Source organism: Acinonyx jubatus, chromosome B3 (genome assembly GCF_027475565.1).
Source record: "Acinonyx jubatus isolate Ajub_Pintada_27869175 chromosome B3, VMU_Ajub_asm_v1.0, whole genome shotgun sequence".
NCBI lineage: Eukaryota > Metazoa > Chordata > Mammalia > Carnivora > Felidae > Acinonyx > Acinonyx jubatus.
This window is the reverse complement of record NC_069386.1, coordinates 50,019,471-50,040,256: the sequence shown is the minus strand read 5'-3', so window position 1 is coordinate 50,040,256 and position 20,786 is coordinate 50,019,471.

The following is a 20,786-nucleotide window of genomic DNA, read 5'->3' as shown; positions in this document are numbered from 1 at the left end:
AATTATAACAAAACACGTGTAAGGCCTATACAATGAAAACTTCAAAATGTTGCAGAGAGAAATTAAGGAAAACATAAACAAATGGCAAGATATACTCTCCTGGATCACCCTCAACAGACTTATAACTGGTTTCCTCGCCTCGAACTTTTTCATTTTTTCTAATCCCATTTGGGTTCTGAAAATCTGCACTTCCCAAACATCACTGACCTTGGGACTTCATTGTTCCCACTTATGCAGGTGAGAACTTCAAGATCATACTCATTAGCAGCATCAATTTTCTAGGAATGACCACTAGCAGTAATAATACTGACACTTCCTTTCTATAGAACATTAGACTTCAGAATGCATTGTCACATACATAATTCATCCTCAAAGGTATTCTCATCCACATTTCATAGATGAAGGAAATGAGGCTCAGAATATTTGAGCCACATTCAGTGTTCACATAGTAGTAACATAGTAGTAACACATAGTAGGGTTCTCCATTCTTTTATCTCTCAACCCAATGCTCTTTGCTGTGCTCCAAGCTATGCAATAACAAGAGACTGCGTTTTACACTGAACGTGCCAATTACTCAGCTCTTAAATGGAGAAAACCATAGAAGCAGTCAGAACCAGTCCTGCGCAAAGCTGCGCACATGCTCACTGAAATGAATGGAGTGGATGAGCCTTTCTCTAGTGGGCTGGCCATTCAGATAAATGTGAAGGCAGTGTTAATGCAGCACCAGGAATGCAGTCTCACAACAGCAAAACCAGAACATCAGTTATGCCTATCACAACAATATTTAGAAACAATAATAGTGACCATCTTTGCTTTTTGGCTTTTTTTCTCATATTCTTTGCTAAGAAAAAAAGTCAGCAGAGTCTATCTCATTTGTCCATTTGTTTGAGAGAGAAGTTGCTTTATTTTCAAAGTTACAATCAATAATCTTGAAAATAGAAACAATACTCATGACTGACCCACACATTTTTTATAGAGGTAAAGAAATCCAATGAATGCATTGAAAGTTTAGTTCCAAAGCAGAGAGTGCTATTTGTCCCTTTATTTGAGAGCCCTGGGCTGTCCCACTACCCAAGATGCATTATGAAGCTGGAATGAGGACTGTCTATACTTAATTGAGGAAGAAATAGTAACCTACAGTCTGATCTGCTATAGGTGACATTTGCCCTGTTCACCAGGGAACAGCTCTTTAAAGGGTTTCAAGAAATAGCCGCCAACAGCCTTAATTTAATAGATGTGCTGAACTACTGGGGAGCATCCAGATGCGGAGCCATCTGTGGGAAATAAAATCCAGCCAAAGGAGGAAGCTAATGGTTACCCTGTGGGCCTAGGATTCTTGGCTGGAAGAACTCAGTGTGTCCATCCTTTCTTTGTTTAAGGGGGTTACCAGCCTAATTACTCACATGCAGGTCAGCAGATGTTTTCCCAGCGGAGGCACCCCATATTATATTGTCTTCTTCAAACTGTGGTTATTTGTCATATTATAGAAAATAGTGAGGAGAAGCAGTGTTTGTGGGTATAAACTTACAACACCTCCTGTAGCACCAAAGTTTGATAATGAGATGAACTGAACTTTATTTCAATTCTGTGACTTGTTCTGTATTTCTCCTTGTTCTTTCTCACTTCAGTTATCGCCTTCTCCTTGGTGTCCATCGCTGGTTCTAATTACGCAGAGTTGTATTATTTTGCCACAGCATCTAAGAACTAGTTTTGCTATTAAAATAACTCTATTCCCCAACCCATAATTCCCTCCACTGCGGGAACTTCAGCACCAAGGCAAGTACACAATGATTAAACAAAAAAAATGGTGGTGACTATTCCATATACTTTGCTGGTATGCATAAAATCTTAAAGAAGTGCTGAATTGAAATGATCTGATGTGCTTCAAGCTTTACCTTCAGAACTGCCATTTTTATTAATTGTCCAATTCAGAATTCAAAAATAATTCTAGGCGGATACTGTTCTGCCTCGAAATTCAAGGCAAATTTAAGGAATAACTCAGCAAAATATCCATTGTATTTTGTGCATAAAATACATATGTTTTGAAGTGGGTTTTCTTCTGCAACCACATAGAGGAACTAAAACTCTCACTCCAGATAGGAAGCAAATTTTCAGAGGTCCTTCCATATGTGGAAGCTAGGGTTGGATTTACCCGTACTTACCGAACAGACTCTAAACCATAAAATGATTATTCCAATCTATATTACTTTCTGCAAACAAGTTGTTGGGGCAAGGCTTGGGAAGAGTGGGAGGAATTTAAGAGCAAAACAAATGTAACCATAATATGAGAGGCAAATGCAGAGACCCAGAGGCCTGGCTATCTGAGTTCCAGTCCTAGCTGTCACTAATTTCTAGGCAGTTCAGTTCAGTTCACCTCTCCAGGCATTAGTTTCTGCATTTGCTAAATGAAGGGCTTGTACCGGATGAGCAGTTGGCTCTGACATTGTACATTTTTGTGGGATATGGGAAATCTTATAAAAGCAGATAATGATTGAGCATTCCCTCGAATACAAGAATCTATTTTCACGAGTGAAACTGGGAAAGCAAGTAAGTAACACCAAAGAGGTGGCAGAACCAGGGGAAGTGACCATCTCAGCAGATAGGCAGCTAGACCCAAGGGAATCATCACTGCCTTCAGACAAGCAATGAAACTCTGAGGGAGGAGATCTAATCAGAAGAGGCAGCTTAGGCTGCTTGTGAGCAAGTCAGGGCCAAAGAGTTGAAAGGACTATACAAGGGAAACACACACACACACACAGAACAAGATTTCAGGCAGTCTCCTTTTTATGTGGCTCAAGCTTGGAAATCAAACCTATTGTTCGCCCAGAACAATTTTTTTTTCTCTCCTTCAATAATTAGGAAAGCAGTTTGCTAGTCTATACTGTTTATTTCATTACTTCCAGCACCTACGTCTCACTTCTAGCCTGAAATTATTAAATGGCAGTTATGACTGGTAAGGAGTGACACAGTGAGTTTCTAATTAGCATAGACACCGCATTGAAGGGCTGGAGAAGGAAAGTTCAGGAAAATAACGACACAGTAAGGTTCCATACCCAGTCCACTTGTTCTCTTGGATGGAATGGCTCACTGGAGAATCATTTTCATTTGCTCTCATCAAACTCCCATGTGCCATATTTGTCACAGTCTCTCTTCTTCCACTATTTCACTGATGTAAGTGGGGAAATGGAAGGAGAAAGGGGCACATTGTTATAGAAAGAAAACAAAGCTAAATTTGATATGACTACCCTTCAGCTACTCTTAGTTTGAAGGTCCCCGTCTCATGTAATGGCTCACTTGTGCTGACAAGTGTTCTAGTCTGAACCTGGTGGCTGCCTCTCCACCAAAAGCATCTGACCTCACTGCTTCTGCTCCAGATGTTGATATATGAGAGTTTGTGAAATGGGCAGTGATAGGTTCTCCGTAATGTCACTTTAAGACCTACAACATATTAGTGAAAAGGAGACCTTTGAACATGAACCCCTGGCACCTCTGCGGCACTTAAGAGCCCTCACTCTTCTGACTTGGAGATAACTTACCAAAAGGCCAAGCATGGGATTAATTTATTGCCAAACTGGTTTTAAAGTGAGAGCAAAAATAGACTTTAGCATTTGTTTTTTCTAATTTACCATGAGGTTGAAGTCCATCTCTTGTAATAAGAAATCACTCTTATGGACAACTGGGGTGAGAATTTCATCCTGTGTCACATTTTATGGGCTAAAAAGCCTGAGGATGAGAGTTAAGTCTTTTAACTTATCTTATTTGACTAAAAAGATACTTGATCTTTTGTCAGTCTCATAGAAAAGACTTTTGTTTCTTATTTTCCATTTTTTCAAAAAAGATCATGAAACTTCACATGGATAAAGTCTCCCTTGAGTATAGGGTGATTGCTTAATGTATCCCTCATACAGTGGTATCTTTGATAGAGTATTGGGTGCTCAACTTGGATGAGATATCTGGACATAGATATAATATAGGACTGTCATGGACAAACTAGGATATATGGACTTCCTACTTATTATGGAGAGAAAGATGTAAGGAAACAAAGTAAATTTTCAAACAGTGCCTTAAAATAAGCATCAGATTTGGGAATCATCATTGAAATACCCTACTACTATAAGACAAGGTAGTTCCCACAGTTTTTGAAGAGAAAGGATCAAGTTTCATCTCTCATATTTCACTGAAGAGTTAGAATCTCATTTCCTATCCTTGGCATATTTTACTATCTTTGTGACAGTGAAATATAGGTGGAGCTCTGAAATAATTATTTCTGGTGTTTTCTTTTGCTCCCCAAAAGAGAGCTCCTATCAATCAGTGTGCTGATTGGTCTGGTGGGGAGTTGAACAATGCAGGGCATCACACACAAAGGTTTTACTAATACAAAATTCATCATTTAGATATTTAGAGTCATGAATGTTTGACTAAGTTTAACATTTCCTATTATATCATAACCATGTATTCTATGCTTTAGTTTATACTTGTCCTATTTTTTTTAAATGACTTTTAAGTATGGATGCTTTCACCAGCTAATACACACACACACACACACACACACACACACACGTTAATGGTTGTGGGAAGCAGGTGGATCACTATAGATCACTCCATGTCCGCAGTGATATGGATCTGAGCCCAAATTTATTGATCATCTGACCTCCATAAGCCCCTACTGTGACTGGTGTCCCACAGACTGGCATTTTGAGTCTCCAGGAATCTGTGTCAATTTAGAGCTATTCTCTAGTATTCCCCTTCCTCAATGCACAGTCACTGTCATGAATGGCCACAGCTCCTGTGGAGAAGACTGAAGGAGAAGATACACACTCTAAATTGTTGATGGTATACAGGGATGCTTCCTCAAAGGTATCCAGACTCCCCCTCATTCAAGGGGCTTTTAGTTTGTAAACTGCCCCAATCCTGGGAATTTGTGACTCTCTTTTGTGGTAATTCCAGTCAGACTTCCTTATTACTAGACTTAGAGTTGTCTGCCTATCTATTTCAATTCTATCTAGCCAGTACTGATCTCTGTGGGTTGAACTACTTTGACTTTGTTGCCCTTTATAGTAATCATGTTCACATAGTTTTTGGTGATTATTTGACAGCATTCATCATTCTGAAAAAATACTCTTAAAATTGGTAACGTTTATAGTATGTAAATTACACATTAATAAACATTATTTATTTATTATTATTATTATTTTAATGTTTATTTTTGAGAGAGACAGAGACAGAGCATGAGTGGGGGAAGGACAGAGAGAGAGGGAGACACAGAATCCGAAGCAGGCTTCAGGCTCTGAGCTGTCAGCACAGAGCCTGATGTAGGGTTTGAACTTCGAAACTATGAGATCATGACCTGAGCTGAAGGTGGATGCTTAACTGACTGAGCCACCCAGGCGCCCCTCAATAAACCTAATTTAAGAAGAAAAATAAATACTAAACTGAATGGAATTGTCTAGGCAAAAGTAAAATGATCTCAGAGAAAAACATGGAAATATGGGAAGAAATGAACACTAGAAAGGACAAATCTGTGTGTAAATCTAAATGAACACTGGTTGTACAAAACGATAAATTTTAATGCCTTCTAGGGTTTAAAATCTGAAGATAATTAAAATACATGTCAAAAATACAACAGAAAGTTCAGGAATTAATGTGTCTAAGGTCCTTGTATTTTCATGGAATGGTGAAAGTAGTAACTTATATTCATCTCCATTAACTCAAGGATACATGTGATATTCTTTATGGCAACCACTAAGCACAGAATAGAGAAACATATAACTAACAAGCTAACATCTTTTATTAAAAGATTACTCTTTTTAAAATCCTATATAAAAGATTTGGATAACTTTTTTATATTTATTATTAGGTATCTTTTATTTTTGTTGCTATTAGAAATGACACATTTTAAAATATTATTTGTAACAAACTGTTCCAGTATATAGACATAATTGCATTAATATGCTAATTCATATCTAATCAACTAGCTAAATTCTCTTATCTAGAATAATAATTTTTTGGAATTTCTATTTGACAATCTTACTATCTGTGCATATTGACAGTTTTTTCCCCTTATGTCTTTTTCTTTCTCTTGTTTTATGTTTGTTGGTAATACAATGTTGAATAAAGCAGAGACTCTGGACATCTGTCTCTTATTTTTGGTGTTTAAGGAAATCTTTACATAAGATATTTGCAGTTGTTTTTTTTTAATAGATATCCCTTAGTAGGTTGATTAAATTCTGTTCAACTTGTAATTCACTAAAAATTAATGTATTTTAAATATTACAAAATAATTTTTGTATGTCTACTCAAATCATTTCATTTTTACTTGTTCACCTGTCAATGTAGTGAATCACATTTGTAGATTTTTCTGAAGTTAAACCAATCTTGAGTTAATGGAATAAGCTCAACCTGGTAATGATTTATTATATTTTTTATATATTGCTGAATTTAATTTGTTAATATATTTTTTAAAGTTTGTTTATCTATTCTGAGAGAGAGAGAGAGTGAGAGAGCTTGAACTGGGGAGGGGTGGGGGAAGGGAAAGAGAGAGAGAGAGAAAGAAAATCCCAAGCAGGCTCTGTGCTGGGCTCTATCCACAAACTGAGATTATGACCTGAGCTGAAATCAAGAGTCGGATGCTTAACCAGTTGAGCCACCCGGGTGCCCTTCCATATGCCAATATTTTATGATCCTTGCGTCTATGTTTATAAATGAAATTGGCCTATAATCATTGTCTCTTGTAGTGTCCTTACCTAGTTTTGATAGCAAGATTATACTGTTTTCAAAAACTGGGGAGTATTCACTCTATTTTCCAATTTCTGGAAGAATTTGCATATAGGTGAAAGTATACTTCTTGAAAGTTTTTAAAGCTTATTTTTAAGATCATCTGGGCTTGGGGGTTTTCATTGTTGGAAGATTACATATTCATTTTCTTTTTATTTCTTGATTCCCTTTGGAAAGTGTATTTTTCTAGTAATTTCTTTAAATAGTTTAAGTGTTTAAATTATGTAAATTTTAAATTTTTTGATAAGAAACTATTTTATTCTGATTGCTTTAATTCCCTAACATATTTCTAGTTTCTTTTTTTAAAAAATTGCTGGAATATTTGTATTTTCTTTCTTTTCCTGATCAGTCTAGCCAGAAGTTTATCTATTTGTCATTTCAAAAAATCAAATTTTGTCTTTGTTGGTGGTCTATTTTCTATTCAATTAATTTGTTTTTAACCTTATCTCTATTTTTTCTAGTTCCTTTTGTTTATTCTATATTATTTTTTTAGCTCATTGTTTGAACGCTTACACTGTTACCTGTCAGCCTGTCTTCTTACATAAGCTTTTAAAGTTATATATTCCTCTCAAAAGTACTGCATTAATTTCATCCACATGTTTTGATATGTGGTTGTTCTTTTTCAGGTCCATCTCTCCAGTCTTCTTGCTTACACAGCTCTCTAATGCCTTAAAAATATGAGTTTTATAATTTATTGAGATTTGCAGCTGTTCCCAGTGGGAGTGTTGGTCTTTTCTAAGTCCACCCTAAAACAAAAGTAATCACTTTTTTTAAAAATAGACTTTACTTTTTAGAGCAGTTTTAGGTTCACAGGAAAATTTACAAAGTACAAAGAGTTCCCGTATACTCCTCACGACCGCAAACACAGCCTCTCTCCTTATCAACATGCCCCACCAGAGTGGTACATTGTTACAATCAATGAATCTACATCACCTGTAGTCCATGGTTTACTGTCGGGTTCACTCTTGGTGTTGTACATTCTGTGGGTTCTGACAAATGTAAATGACATATATCCACCACTATAGTATCATACAGAATACTTTCACAACCATAAAAACCTTCTGTGCTTTGCCTATTTATCTCTCCCTCCCTGCAGCTCCTAGCATTTTACTGTCTTCATTGTTTTGCCTTTTCCAGACTGTCATACCGTCAGAATCATATGGTATGTGGCCTTTTCGGACCATCTTGTTTCATAGTAATACACATTTAAGATTCCTCCATGTTCGTTCTTTCATGGCTTGATAGCTCAGTTCTTTTTAGCACTGAATGATAGTCCATTGTCTGGATGTATCATGGTTTATTTAGCCATTACCTACCTGGGTATCTTGTTTGCATTTAAGTTTTGGCAGTTACGAATAAAGCTGCTATAAACACCTGTGTGAAGGTTTTTATGTGGAACTTAGTTTTTAACTCAGTTGGTTAAATACCACCAAGCCTAATTACTGTATGGTATGGTAAGAATGTGTTTAGCTTTGTAAGAAACTGCCAAACTATCTCTCAACGTGGCTGTGCCATTTTGCATTTCTTCCAGCAAAGGATGAGAGTTCCTTCTGGCATTTGGCATCAGTGTTTTGGATTTTCACCATTCTAACAGGTGTGTAGTGTCTTCTTTTAATTTGCAGTTCCCTGATGACATATCATGTTTAGAATCTTTTCATATGCTTGTTTTCCATCTGCATACCTACTTTGGTGAGGTTTTTGTTCATAACTTTTACACATTTTTTAAAAATTTTTTATTTTTATTTTTTGTGTGCATGCATGCATGCAAGTGGGGGAGGGGCAGAGAAAAAGGGAGGGAGAGAATCTTAAGCAGGCTCAATGCTAGGATTTCAGGATGGTGAAATCATGACCTGAGGCAAAATCAAGAATTGGACACTTAAACAACTGAGCCATGCAGGCGCTCCATCTTTTGCCCATTTTAAAGTCAGGTTGTTTTCTTATTGTTGAGTTTTAAGAGTTCTTTGTATATTTTGGATACTAGCCTTTACTAGCTAGGTCTTTTGCAAATATTTTCTCTTAGCTTGTGGATTTTCTTCTCATTCTTTTGACCATGTCTTGACAGTGATCTCTGGAGGGAGATAGAGCAGAAGTTGAAAAATTTTAATGACCTCTATCTTATCAATTATTTCTTTCATGGATCATGCCTTTGGTGTTGTATCTAAAAAATTATCACCAAATCCAATGACATCTAGATTGTCTTCTATCTTATATTCTTCTAGGAATTTTATATGTTTTTATTTAGGTCTGTAATACATTTTAAGTTAAGTTTGGTGAAGTATGTAATGTTTGTGTCCCAATATGTATTTTTTTTAATATGTGGATATTCATTTGTTCCAGCACTATGCTAATCTTGTTTGTGAGTTACTCCATGAGTTTATTTTATTTCACTTATTAATTGTAGTATAGTTAATATATAATGTCATATTAGTTTCAGGTGTACAGCATATTTATTTGATGATTCTATACATTACTCAGTGCTTGCCATGATAAGTGTAGTCACCATCTGTTGCTATACAACATTACTACAAAATTATTGACTATATTTCCCTATACTATACTTTTCATCTCCATGACATATTTATTTTATAACTGGAATTTTTTTTTACCATTTAATCCATTTTACCTATTCTGTTTTCCATTGTTAAAAGCTAATTTGTTTTATTTATAAGTCACTTGATTATTTTTTATAATCCTTTTTCCTTGTTTATACCAACTTCAATAATTTTATGTACAGTCATCTTAAGTCTGTGATCATTCCAATATCTGATATTTGTCACTTTAATTTTTGTGGCTGCTTTGTTCTGCTCTTAGTCAGGGTGGCTTACCTCCTTATGTTCATGGTATTATTTTTTATTATGAGCTTATATTTTGTCAAACTTAATTGATATTTCAAGGGACCTGGGCTGATAATGCATTCCTCAAAGTAAAATTAGTGTTTACTTCTGTCAGATGTTGGGGGCATTAAACTGGGACCACTTATTGAATTTCTTAGCATGTTGTTCCCATAACTAAATACATAATAGAAATTTGAGCTCAGACCTATCTGTCAGCTGGTCTTTGGTTAAAAATTCTCAGGAGATACAATGATGTTGATAATGATGATGATGATGATGATATTATTATTAATTGTCATTACTATTACTTTCTATCTAGAAATGTGGTGATGGCAAGTTTCTATATTGTCTCATTTGGTACCAAGCAAATTTTTATCCAGGTATCAAAGTATACTGGCTTTATGTGGCGTTTTCAGATTCAGCTCCAACTTGGCACTGGTATAAGATAGAGTCTTATTCTCCACATATTACCATTAGCTCCCAAGTTCTACCTTCTGGTTAATGGCATTTGCCATCAGGATAACCTGTACTCATTTAACACTCTGGTTTGTGCGATCTATTCCCTTAACATTATGGCTTCAACTCTCTTTTAGGTATTTTCCTTTTTTAGTGAGCTCAGCAATAGATAAGCATATGTGTTAAAGTTTATACATCATGTAGGGGTTTTATAAAGGGAGGACTTCCTAAAATATTCCGTCTAACATACTTCCAAAAGCTGAAGCCTGATTGTTCTGTTCATATATCAACCTATAGATTCGTTGTCTTTTCACATCTAAGGTTATTGATTAGAGGTTTTTTCTTTTTTAAAGTTTCTTATGTTCTCCAAATTATTTTTTCTAGGGGCTGTGTCTTACTGTTTATTTTTGTATCTCTCTAACATTCTAAGGGGGGTTCCTCAAATGTCTAGTTACCTTGGCTTGTTTACTTACATTTACTTACATATAACAAAAAATCTGATTGATAATGTATGTTGTATACCAGCAGAACTATTTTATTTAACTGTTGTGTTATAAGTGCAGAACTCACAGTAACAGGGGAGCCCTAAGAAACCACAAAGAAACCCCTGAAGATATTCTCTTGAAACCCTCTTAAGAGTTTCTTAAGAGGAACCTTCTGACATCTTTGTCTATGGGATAGATGCCTGACTGTCTTAAAGGTGGTCCATGCAAGAGCAGAGGAGGAATTGGAGGTAATGATTCACTGTTCCTTTGACAAACTTTCAATTAGTTACAGTGTTTCCAGTTCCACATCTTAATCTGGCTCTCATCTACATTATTCTTGGTGTATTTGAGACTCAACCTTTTTGTGTTTTTGCCAGACTATTGATATTCTTAGCTGTAAACCTCTGTGCTTATCCTAAGCTAGGATTTTCCCCTGTGCCATCAGGTACCACTTCTCCATCTGTTTAACTTGTGGAAACATTTTTCCCACTGACGAACTCTCTCATTTTCTTAGTTTAAGATTTTATTTTTTTTCCTTTATTACTTTGATAGTGAGATTTCTAGAGGAAGAACAGATAAATTCACAGGGTCAATCCAGTTTGTTTTTTTTTTTTAACTAGAATTTCTATATACCTGAATCCTGACTGTAATGGTTGGGTAGAGTGTCTTACTCTATTCAGGTGCTATAACAAAATACCATACACTGGATACGAACAACAGGAATTTATTACTCACAATTCTGGCAGCTGAAGTCCAAGATCAAGGTAATAGCAGATTCAGTGACTAGTAGGGACTTACTTCCTGGTTATAGATGTTGGTCTTCTTACTGCATCATCATTTGGCAGAATGATGGAAGGAACTAACTCTCTTGGGCCTCTTTCATAAAGGTACTAATTCTGTCCATGAGGGCTTCACCCTCATGAGCTAACCGTCTTTCAAAGGCTTCACCTCTGAATACCATCACTTTGGGGATTAGGTCTTAACATGTGAATTTGGGGCGACACAAATATTAAGTCCATTGCGTACTCTTCCCAGTTCCAGTAGCCATATATATAGCTATATGTGAAAGGATTCTTTAGCTAAGGCATTCTGAAGGTGAGAAGAAAATATGTTGGAAATAGGTGACTTCATACTTTCAAGATAGCTTCCATAACATTTAAGAGCATTAACTCTGAAGTCAGAAAGATCCAGGGTCAAACCCCAGCACTGCCACTTATCCATTTCATTCATTGTGTGTGACCTTAGGTAAGGCACTTTACCTTTCTGAGCTTCACTTTCCTCATGTCTAAAAAGGACAACCCCATACTTACTTCCTAGATTGGATGGAAGAATTAAATAAACATTATGTAATGAACATTGAGTAAAGGCAACTCCTATAATTACTGTAACCTATAATAAGAGCTATATACAGTTTGTTCCACATGGTCATATACAATCTTGTCCCTGATGCCTTATTTCTCAGACATCACTTTTGTGTTTGCTGACTTTAGCTGAGAAATTCATATTGATTTCCATAGGAGGTTCGTTTTCTTTCAGCGCATCCTACAAAATGGCATGTTTTCTACCTCTCTAACCTTAAGCTCTCTGTGAGTTGGTCACCAGATCCTCCAAAATATAGTCAGAATTCTTTCATATAACATTGTGATGGAAAAGAGCTGAAAGAGTACAACTTCTTTGAGTCCAACTGAAGATGTATTACCATCATTATGTAGAACCATGATAATTCTTAGTTAACACTTAAGCCTATGAGGTACATGCAGAAGTATTACTCTCATTTAACAATTGAAAAAGTTGAGACACAGAGAAATTAAGTTGTGTACCTTGTCCCTTTAGATTTAAAACTTCACCTTATTCCGGCCCTCACATGGTGGTTGAGGGAATGCCTCCAGTTTAAGTCAGGCTCTTTTTCACCCTGCAGTTTCCAGCCATATTTCCTGTACTTTTGCTTTCTGATTGTGAAGCATTTGCTGAAAACTGGATGGCTCGATAGGAGAGGAGTTTGGGTGGTATACAAGATGTATGCAAATCTCTGAGTGCACAAATAATGATTGATGGAAGATGTTCTAATACGTGAATTAGCTGTAAATGTATTTTTGTGATTCGATTTAGGTTGGAGGATCTAACCTTAGAGGTTCCAGGTAATGAGGCATTAACTTCACTGCTATTTCTTTCAAACTACCACAAAATATAAGCACATGTCAAAAAATGAATCAGATGATGATAGCTGTTTTATGGGTGGTATTTTAAATAATGTCATTATTGCAATTGCAAACCCAAGCAAAATGAATCTGATCATTTTAGTAAAATCCCCAGTGAGCAATAGTATCCATTCAGAGACAAGGCTCACATCTTGGTAGGTTTGTCCACAGCTACTCAAATGGGGCCTAAGTCTGTATAGGTCTTCTTTCCCAGATTGAGGAGGGCTCTTCTGTGTTAAGGTGTCTGATTTAGCCATTCAGGGCTAGCTCATAAAGGAAACTGATAAATTTGTCTTTAGGATCTAGAGTAGTCCTATACCTTTTTCCCTAAGAGAGTTGTTAGCTCTGCTATTCCAAGAGTCAACTTAAACTTCTTTTATTATCATCCCTCCTTGACTTCATTTCTAGGGTCTTCCTCTCTGTCCAGTTCTATACAAACTTGTGACCTGACCTCTCTTCCTTGTTCTGACCTGGTGCTCCCATGGGCTCCTGCTACTAGTAACTATACCCTGGAGCCTCCTACTAAAACCTCAGGCAACAGACTTCCCCAACATGGCCCAGCTCAGGAACCCTGCATTGGTCAGGTTCCACATAAGCTCCAACCTTCATTTGTTCTGGTAAGGGGAGCAGGGTGGAAGGACCCTCTTCTTCTCTGTGGCTCAGTATTTAGCTAGCCCCTTCTTCCTTCTCCATACACACCCAGTACCCTCAGAACTGCCATTTTCGTTCAGTTTCACATGACTGATAGCACCAGTGTTTTGTAAACTTTTTAACCACCAAGGACGTGACTTACTACACCCCCCTCCATAAATACCATGTTTTGAAAGATTTTTAATGTACCATGCTTTATTAATTTATTTTTAGACTTCTTTATCATAAATTCAAATCAAATTTTTGTTTTTGTTGTGATAAAAACACTTAACATGACATCTACCTCCTTTAAAATTTTTAAGTGTACAATACAGTTGTTGACTATAGATAAAATATCGTCAGCAGAGCTCTAAAGCTTATTTATCTTACTTGACTGTTGGTAAGTGACTCCCCATTTCCCCTTCCTCCCAGCTCCCAGAAATTATCACTTCACTTTTTGATTCTATCAATTTGACTATCTGGATACTTCATATAAGTGGAATCAAGTAGTATTTGTCTTTCCATGACTGGTTTATTTTACATAGTATAATGTCTTCAAGGTCTATCCATGTTGTATATTTTAGAATTTCCTTATTTTTAAAGGCTGAATAGTATTACATTGGGTGTTTATACCACATTTTGTTTATCCATTCATCTGCCAATGGACATTTAGGTTGTGTCTACATCTTGGGTATGGTGAATAGTATTGCAATGAATGCAGCAGTTCTATATCTCTTCAAGATCCTGCTACCAGTTCTTTCAAATAAATACCCAGAAGTGGGATTGCACATCCTCACCAACACTTGTCATTTCTTTGTCTTTTTTGATACTAGCTGTTCTGACTGGTATGAGGTAATATATCATTGTGATTTTGATTTGCGTTTTCCTGATGATGAGTGATGTGGAGCCTGGTAGTTGTATTTATAATTTTTTGAGGACCCTCCACCCTGTTTTCCATAGTGGCTGCACCATTTTGCATTCCCATCAACAGTGCGCAATAGCTCTAATTTCTCCATGGCCTCTCAACAGTTGTTGTCTTTTTTTTTTTTTTTTTTCTTTTTCTGATACTAACCATCCTGACAGGTGTCAGGTGATATCTCCCTGTGGTTTTGATTTGCATTTCCTGGTGATTAGTTGCCTTGGTGGCATTGTGGTGAGCAGAGCTGCTTTCCAATCAGATTTTATCAGTACAAGATAACCAGGCTTACCACACTGACTTGATAGCATCATTCCAGCCCAAAACAAGGAAACTTAAATTGTAATTACCCTTTGAATCCTTATTAATATCTTCCATTCAGCACTTCTATATTAGAATCTTTACTCATAAACTGCAACTACTGATTATTGTTTATTCTGTCAGCAGATTTTCATCTGAACAGGGAAAAAACATTCAAGCTAGAGAAATAAAACTCAGAAGGGAAAATCAGGCAGTTGCTAATGAAAGATGTCTAGGGACATTTGGAACTTCTTGAACGTCTGAAATAATTCTTATGAAGTTAGATCTTCAGTTAAACTGAGAGCTAAAAATAGAAAGTGCATCTAAGAAAAACATAATGGAAGAAATTTCAGGGAGAGTGTTGGACATAGTAAATGTCAGTAGCATCTCTGACATGGTCATAGTTATAATGGTATGATTAAACCCAGTTACATGGAAAAGGTGATTAAAGAAGATGATGCTAATGAATAGAGATTCCGTTTAATTGGTATGGGAAGGTGTGCATTAGGCAATTCTAATATGCAGCCAGAGTTGAAAAACCACTGCCTGTAATTGGTCTTCAGGCCATTGGTTCTAAACTGTAAAGTACATCAGAATCACCTGGAGGGCTTATTAGACTACAAATTAGCCCACCCCAGAGTTTCTGATTTAGCATGACTCAGGTGGGGACTAACCATGCATTTCCAGCAGGCTCCCAGGCAATGTTGATGCTACTGATCTGGGAACCACACCTGGAGAATCTAAGGTAGTGATTTCCCTACCGTCTCCCTCTGGACTGCAAACCCTGTGAAGGATACGGGCCTTGTCTTGGCCAATTGGTAATACTATGTCTGGCACATACTGGACATTTAAGAGATACTGTATTATAGAGTAACACATTAAATTTCTGATAGAAATCAGTGTTACATAAGTTTGAGGGTGGCAAACCTAAGTCCCAAAGTTTAGTTATTCCCATGATGACTCCAACCTGAAGTTTCTAGTCCTGCAAGGCCAATCGCTGTGCTGCCATCACCCCCACTAAGGTTTTCAGGCTGAATCTCCTTGCTCAAGGACTCAGCCCGAAAGCCTATAAGCTCATCTGTTTTCATCAACTGCACTGTACTCTTCAATTTTAAGGCATCAAAGATACCTCCCTGTGCACTAGTATGTTGTTTTTTCCTGAACACTTACTTCAGGCAAATTACTCATACCTTAGATATTTATTAATTAGTTGAAAAATGATGTTTTGCAACATATTAATGATGAAAAAAATTATCCTGATTTAAAAAATAAAGTTTTGCAGACTAATGGCTATCATAAACATTTCTGCTTTCCTCTTTATCAGTTTTAATAAACACATTTTTTAGGAGTTAGATCTTTATTTAGCAAAGCATTACTAACCTTGTAGCATCTGTGTCCTTTGTTCAGGGAACACATGGATGAGCAAGATTCAGCTGTGGCCCTCCAAAGGCCCACAGGCCACTGAGCCAAAGGCAGCTTGGAGAGGGCCAGAGGTGGTTATCAGTCCCCTGTGTAGTCCAGAGCAGCATGAAGGAGAAGCCACGGCCCAGTTCAAGAGAGAGGTGGGGCCAGACAGTGGATGGAGTGCCAACCCTTAGAAAGGAGACATTTTTATTCCTCACTTGGTAAATCCTTCTGAGGCTGCTTTTAATAAGGAAAAAAGAAATGATGAGTAATCGTCATTGGGACCCAAATGATGAGTAAGTCCCATTTCAGAAATACAGGGAACTAATAGGTTTCTTTGGTAAAATTAACTATGGGTTATAAGAGAGCGAAAGTGAAATTCTGGGATCTGTGGGAATTTTTTTTGGTTAGTTTTGGTGCGCGTATCCCCTACCTCCAACTACCACACAAACCAATGCTCCACCCCTTGCCTATATGCAAACACACACCCATCAAATTTTTTATAATTTTTCAAGTGGATCCTTTGTTTGCTCTGCTGTATGCCCCAGTACCAGCCATTCTGATTCCCTGGCAGACAATAAGGATAAGGAAGCAATTACACTCTTGAAAAAGCACATTTATGAACACTTTACATGTCCATTCAAGCCCTTTCCCATAGCATGTCTTGCCTGTGGCTGCCTCTAGTTAGGAAGGCCATTTTAAAGCCATTATGTGTGCGTATGTGTGTGTGTGTGTGTGTGTGTGTGTGTGTGTGTGTGTGTGTGCATATGTGTACAATTACAGCTTCAGAGAGCATTTATACATTTAGAATCCTTTCTTATCTTTGCCTTCTGTTAAAACAAAGATTATAATACTTAAAGTGTGGGGTATTACTTTCAAAAAAAGATTTATCCGACCCCCAAATATAACTCCTTCGGTTTTCATGGCTTGCAGAGAATACATTCTCTTGTAAAACAAGTTCTTTTAAAAAACCTCATTGATTTTTAGATGGGCTTTGTGGTTAGGGTGTGCACATTGATTTCTATTCAGGAATACCTCTGGAGTTCTCTTTAGATGGGGCAGTGTGCTTGTTTTACTACAGAGCTATGGTGAGATAATTTTAATCTAAAAAGGATACTTTTTTCTTTACTATTGAGCATATTTTCAAGGTTGTTTTTCTGAATCATTTTTAATCTTAAATGAAAGAAAGATGTGCATTTCTACTCTTTTCTTGATTTTCAGGCTATTTTTTTGCACATCTTTTTCTCATCAGAAATTGTACTTGAGAAGAGGCACCTTTTTTTTTCTTGCTTGTCTATGTCTGTGGAACTTCTCTATTTTTTTCTGTACATCTGTAGTATCTTTGCAGAAGCCCTGATTTGGGCCTGGCTTTCATCCTCCAAAACATTCCACTTTAAAATAATTGTCCACTTGCCCTTTGGACAAAATCATGGACTACAATATTCATAGTTTAAAATGTTAATTCAACTCAAGAACAAGATAAGTGAAAGGACAAAAACACAAGATGAGCAGAGACATTATCTTACACGTTTTGTCTGAAATAGTACAAAGAGGGAGGATAATTATATCTCTGTCCAAGAGTTATTATGAGGATTAAATTAATTCATACTCATAAAGCAATTATAAAGGTCTGACTCTATACGTGCTCAATAACTGTTAGCTATTATTATTATCTGAAAAAATAAAACATGGAATTTAGAATAACATTTATACCCAGTATTTTGAGGTAGAGGAATGTGGTCAAGGATTATAAATACTCAATTTTACATTTATTTTAAATTCCCCAGTCCCTTGCCTTTTAATTTTCCATCGTGCTGGATAGCAGTCAATATGTTTTCCACATTGAAAAGAAAAAGCCTCTCCCTGGTGACCTCTAAGGCATACACAAAACAAGTAATTAAATAATAGTAACAACAACAACAACAACAGTAACAACAACATCAAAATCCTTTCTTGAGGCCATCCTTCTCTAAATCTGGGTTTGTTGTTGACCAGCCATTGGTTCATCAGTAAGAGGGCTCTGGGTTTGGGGCTACATAAGGAGCTCCCCCTCTAACAATATGACTCTCTGCTAATTGGAATGAGAAGTTAATCTCTCTCAAACTGAACCCAGCTGAGTCTCTGAGCGCAGTGATGTATTTAAAAGATGCCTGGCAGTCCAGGGCATGTGGCACTAACCGGATTTAGCTCATTAGCAAATCCGCAAGGCCCTGCTGACACTGCACCCAGAATAAAATACATGAGGCTGGCCCGTGCCCTGTGGGCACCTACAGCATGACTACATAATAAAAAGGCATTTATTAATAATCTCATTGGTCACACAATACAAAGGAAGGCAACGAGAAGTCAAATGCTGTCATTTGTCATGACTAGAGAAGCATAATTAAAATAAGTGTCATGTGATTAACCTTTGAAAAATTAATCTGGTGTGAAAAAAAGACACAAAAACAAGGAAGATAGGCTCTTAAAGTTAATTTAATACAATAGGCAGCTGTTGTGTACACTTGGTTCAAATTCCGTGTGTTTGTGAAATATTAGTGCCATTGATAGCAAAGAGCAATTAGCAAATTTAACAAGTGGAATGTCTGTTATTAAAGACAACAGAAGGCCACAGAATGAGTGTGTGTAGTGGGTAAAGAGGGTAGGATTTTGGTGTCATTCCTCTGGGTGTGAATGCAAGTTCTTCCATGTACCAGCTATGTATTCTTGGCCAATTTTCTCAACCTTTTAGTAACTCAGTTTCCACATCTGTAAAATGGGGATATGAATATCTCATGTGGTTTTTTGATGCCTAAATAAGATCATATATGTAAAGCTTTCAGCATAGAGTTAGGCACATTGTTAAGTGCTCAAAAAATATTAGCGATGATAGAAAGTACTTCAGTCCTTGATATGCAAAAAGTAGTTGGCTCTGCATAGGAAACACATGAAGTGCACCCTCAGCGTTGTGATCTATGATCCTCAGTGCTGGTCCATGGAGTTATTTTCAGGGTTTTGCTGACAGTGATCTTAACTTGTGATTTAATGTCAAGAGTGGCACACTGGTAATCCTGAAGGAATATTATAGGCTATGGCAAAACATGTTTCCTGAATGTTAGAGAATAATATTTGTACATTTGGTCTAGCCCCAGAATGCTCAACTCAAGTCCTACAGGGGTTAGGCAGTAACTGAACCGGTCAGGAAGTGGTGGGGGATGCTGAGAAATCAGCAGTTACTCTCCAGTCGAGGCAACTGCCACTCAGATAAAGCCACCTGTGCCATATAAAAAGGCAAGTCCAATGTTGCCATTTTTTCCAATTTTTACAAGGGATGCTAGAAATACTGATTTTCATGGGAAATGTTCCATTTTTAAGAACACTCTGTTGGTCACATCCAGACCATCCAGGACTGGGAGCAAGGTGAGGCAAGTGAGGTACTGGTCTCAGATGCAGCATTTAAGGGGGTGATCAAAACTCAGAAGTGATCAAGATAAGTAATATCCTTTTTTAAGATAAGTAATATCTTTTTTTTTAAAGTTTGTTTGTTTGTTTGTTTTGAGAAAGACAGAGACAGTATGAGCAGGGGAGGGGCAGAGAGAGGGGAGACAGAATCCTAAGCAGATTCTGCACTGCCAGCACAGAGCCTGACTTGGGGCTTGAACTCATGAACCATAAGATCATGATCTGAGCCAAAACTAAGAGCAGGATGCTTAACCGACTGAGCCACCCAGGTGCCCTAAGATAAGTAATATCTTAATGCATTATTTCAAAAATAAAAATTAAAGCAAAAAATCCATGATGAGGAAAATATTGAAATCTTAAATTAAGACATGATCAGTATTGCTTATTTTTCCTTCCACTTCAGGCTCCAACATAGCTCTGAGCGGCACTGCCTTTAGCAGCTGTCTGGACTCTAACACAGTGCTGGCACCTACTGCCAGGCTTATTGCCAGCTTTGCACTGGACCAATTTATGGAACAACCAGGATACTGCCTCAAATAAAATGATTGTATAATTTATCAATTAGTGTTAAGATAACTCCATCTTTATACAACAAAATTTCACTAACATCAACTAAGGAGGAACTGATGAGAAGCCAGAATTAACCTATTTGCAAATAAAAAGGTTGCCTTGCTTTCTGATACAGTTATCCAAAAAACACTCTGCTAGCAAAATGGTTTAGAATAGATGCCCCACTTTTATGAACAGAAGAGATTTAAAAATAGGCTGTAAGATAGGCATTCTTGAGCCAAAGCCTCTTTGAGATCATATGTAACATTTGGAACATGTTTTGCTTCTCACCTTTCATCATATCCTTATGAAGCCTGGGACTCCCAGATGACCAGGAATTATCGTAATAGAGCATGAAGGTGAGAACACAGGCTTTGATGCCAGCCAGACCTGGGTTTAAATGCTGATTCTCCCCTACTGTGATACCTTGGACACATGAAATAACATCTTTATCAGTTTCCTTATCTGTAAAGTAGGACCATTTCATAAGTTTGTCGTTGAGATCAAAGTCAATAATATGTCACATTATCTCTTGACTCTTGGTCTGGCCACAGACATGTGGCATATTGGCAGTTGTTACTATCATTTAGCATATTCACTCCAAATCATTCCCTACCAACATACCTAAAAACACATAATTAATTTAAGTAGGTTAAATAAATATGTTCTTTATGCTGTCAATTTGCTTATTCGTCTTTTCTTCAAAAATAGCACAAAATTCAGCTCAGTTTGATGGAATTAGCACAAATCCTGGACTTAGTGAGGCCTAGATTAGAAAAATTTAACTGTACATGATTCA